We start from the raw sequence: 4056 nt of genomic DNA on the forward strand, positions 1-4056 counted from the left end.
GGCGGGTGGGGCGGCAGGCCCAGCCGTGGCAGACAGCAGCCGAGGAAGGGGTAGTATGGGGTGTGGCGGGCAGGAAGGATTTGCTGCAGGACACGTCCTCTCCAGGTGGCTTTCTCACATGCAAACGAGCAAACCTGCTTCCAAGCAAATCAGGCCTTTCATTGAGAGGGGAGGGAAGGACGTGAGTGAGATCTCCGAGAGAGAGAGCACTGTGTGCGTGCCTCTCCCCGGCTGGGGGGCACAAAATGGCAGTCGCCGCCAGCCCTTTGAGCATTGCAATGGGGCCAAAGAGACCCGGAGGCTCCCCCGTGATGCAGCTCTGCGCGCCGAGGCTGCGGCTCCCCTTGGCGAGCAGGCTCGGGTCTGCTTCCAGACTCCAGCGGAGAGTGCCTTTGTGCCAAGGATGAGCTTGCCCGCGGTGCTGTGTGTGACCGCTCCTACCCTGCCTCTGCATCCTCGCAGGGAGAGGGAGGGGTGTTCATCGTGCCCAGCAGGCCGCCAGCCCCCTCCAAGGCACTCCCAGACCCAGGATGGTCCCTCGGGTGTGTTGATGAGTCAGGGGCGATGGGCAAGGCACCGCCTGGGCACGTGGAGCCTCTCCCCGCAGAGGTGAAGCCAGAGCAGGTGGCTCCTGCAGACACCCACATCCCACGGGGCTCCTCCTTTCTACGTGACTCGCTCGCCTGCCTCTTGTTCACCTTCCCCCTGGAGAGTCCCGCTGCGGCCTGCTGCAGCCCCTTCTGGGCTGGTCCTCCCTTATCCCATCCAGAGACCCAGCCACATCCCCCAGCATCTCCCAGGCCAGGGCCCGTGGCTTCCACTTCTCTCCCACCAGCCTTTCTCTCGTTAACCTGGGGGCAAACGAGGCCTTGCCTGATCATAAAGGCTCGGCTTGCCCCTACCCTGGGCAAGTGGCGTCCTGTATCGGGCGCCGACCTCTGCGATCAGCTGGAGCTGCTCTGAAATGCTTCTCCCCAAGACATGCTCATCATCCTTTGCACAGACACCGATGGAGCCTGTCTGGCAGAGGAGCTGGCCCAGTCTGCAGCACCCAGCATTTCTCCAGCACCTCCTGCCCAGGTGGGCATGAACATGGCAGCATCCCTCCGCCCTAATGCTGGTGAAAAGCAGGGTGCAGGACCACACCGACATCAATGTGATCCACTCCCCTTGCACAGCCTAGTCATTAGTCTTGGCCTTGACCCCCTAAATGCTCTGAGGAGTGGGTGAGAGGGGCTGGCAACGTTGACGGCACCTTCTGGACGCAGCTACAGCCCTGCTCTGTAGCAAACCCATCCTCCTTCCCTAGAAGAGGGGTTTCCAAATGAGGCCCCGGGCTCCTGGGCTCTGCTCCTGGCTCTGCGTGACTTGGATGAGCCACGCTGGGCCTTTACCCCTTGCGCCATCCCCCGACACCGCTGCCTCTCGGAGGTGGGATTTGGAGGCTTCATTCCCTAACGTTTGCAAAGCGCTGGAAGATTTCCGGCTCCTGGGACTCTCAGCACCCAGCTCCTCCCCTGGGGGAGGAAATTAGGTAACTGGCCACGGGAGAAGAGAGGGCGGGAAGGAGGAGGAGGAGCGGTGAATGCTGCAGAAGCATTCGGGTCTCCCTCGCCTGCCTGAACGCTGCTCTGAACTTCCTACCAGTGGCAGGGATGGAGCTTGCAGCCTTTCGCCTCCGAAGCTCAGGGCTGGAGGACGGTGGCTGTTGTCCCCATAGGGACAAGGACACACGTGGGCTCTGCAGGGCCCAGGACACACGGTGAAGCGGTGCTGCTTGGATCCAGTAGAGGGCAGCGGTGTTTGCACGCACACACACGTGCACACACACACATACACACATACACACACACTTATGATGGGGCAGTAAGGAGAGCTGGATCAGGGGAGGGAGGCAGCTGTGGCACCCTGTGGCTGGAGAGTTGCCCCAAATGCCCGTCGAGGACTCTGGCCTGGGGCATGGATTCGGGTAGGCGGGCGATGGTCTTGAAGAGAGGCTGGAGGCTGAGGCCAAACCTGCCTCCCTGGGGCAACCAACGCACCCCTGGCTTCCATGTGCTTCCACGTGCAGCCGGCGGAGGGCTCTGCTTGTGCACTTGTGCCCTGCTTTGTGGCGGGGCCGTGGGCAGTGTGTTCACCAGGCTCTTGCTGTGCAGCTGTCCTGGCTGACACTGGCACAGCCATAGCAGTGTCCAGCACAGCATGGCCTGCCTGGCTCAGAAGAAGGGAAAGATAGCCCCTCGCTGGCTCGTGGAAATGCCCCACAAGACGGTCAATGCAGGCGTCTGCCTGGCTCCGAGCACTCGGGTGGCAAGGAGGGAGCCTGCGCGTGACGCTGTCCTGAGACCAGCCATGCGGTGCCAGCGTGGCATAGACGAGGGACATCGGCGCTGCCACCCTGCTCTCCACCCCAGCTGCCTACTGCCCTCCTCCTTGCCCTTCCTCGGAGTCTGAGCATGCTGCGTCCCCAGATAGCAAAGGAGGGAGATGTGAGCCCCTGATCCCATCCCAACAGCAGGCATTTCAAAGGTCCCCGGGCGCTATGGACTTTGCTTTACAACATCGCGGCATATTGATCTCTGCTCCTGTGCAGCATGACACCCCCTCGGGCCAGGCCCTCTCCCAGGGCCTGTTTTGTACTGGCGCGTACAGCCCTGGCACGTCCACCCCAGCTCAGGATGGGAGCCGGCTCCTCCAGCTGCCACCAGGGGCCAGGCTTGGACCGCAAAGCACTTGCTTCGAGGGCCGGTTAGCCCCGGTGCCAAGCCCGGGAAGGTTTGCAGAGAGAAGCCCATTGGCGTTCCCCGCGGGTGCTGCAGGTGCCCGGGCGCTGGATGTCACAGGGACCAGCAACCACCACCTCAGGCAGGTGCAGAGTCTTCGTGCCCGGGCACAGTGCAAGGGCACGATTGAAGGGCAAACATCACCATGGGGCACACATGGCAGGACCTTGCCGAGGTCCTGGGTGTGATCCTGACTCCTAATGTTAATAAAACCCCAGGAGATTGTCTCTATCCGCCCCTGAGCCCAGAGATGCCGCCCCAGCCCCGGCAACTGCCCGTGCTCCCTCCGGCACATCGGGCACCTCCCTCGTTTGCATTTCGCCCAGCCTGTGATTTATGAGGCTAATTGAGCTGGCTCCCCTTCTGCTCCCCCACCCTCACACCTGCATGCAAGTGCAACCCTTTGCTGTGAGCAGAGACGGCTCTGGGGGGCTGTCTGGTCACTTGTGACATGTTTCTGCTGTCCTCCCTCGGGCAAGATGCCCAGCACCTCCCTTATGCACAGCCCCTGGGTCTGGGGCTCGCTTCTCTTTTATTCCAGGCAGGTCTCCAGAGCCGAAGACAACCCAGGGCCAAATTCAGCGCTCGGTGACACTAGCCCAGCCCCCACGAGCCCCCCGGGGGGTTCAGAACGACCCCGGAAACAGCAATGAAGCCTTTGTTTTTGGGCCCGAGAGGCTGCCGGGCCCGACGAAGAGCCAGCCTCGTGCCGCCTCGCAGGGCTGGGCGCGGGGAGAGAAAGGCAAAACCAGGGAGCCTGCTGCGAGCACTGCCCCGATCAGCACTTTTCACAGATGTTCTCTGAGCCGGCAGATTAGACGGTGACCTTGGTGGTCACCCCGGGAGTTAATGAATTATACGAGCCCGCGAGAGGGAGGGAGGGAGAAGGGAACATGTGCAGCCTCCTCTCTCCGGGCAGAGCGGGGAACGTGGGCAGCCGGAGCGCATGCCCATGCTTTGCAAGCGTTCGCCGCTCCTTTGCTGGCTCCCACTCGCCTCTGACTCCTGGACGAGCCTGGCGAAGGGTTATTTCAAGCCAGAGCTCTTCCCGGCGGCTCTCTTCCCCTCCGGCTATCGTTCCCCCTGCTCTCTGGGCGACAGCCGCGGTGGCAGGGCTGGGCCGGCCCACGAGATTTTAACCACGGCGCCGCCCCGCTCTGCTCGGGCCGGCGTCTCGGTGCACGACCCAGCCAGGCCCCCTGGCACAGCTGGGCTGGGGGTAGCAATGATGACCCTAGTGTAGACAGGTCTTGGGAGGCGGCCCCGTGCGTGG

This window comes from Alligator sinensis, unplaced genomic scaffold (genome assembly GCF_000455745.1).
Source record: "Alligator sinensis unplaced genomic scaffold, ASM45574v1 scaffold301_1, whole genome shotgun sequence".
NCBI lineage: Eukaryota > Metazoa > Chordata > Crocodylia > Alligatoridae > Alligator > Alligator sinensis.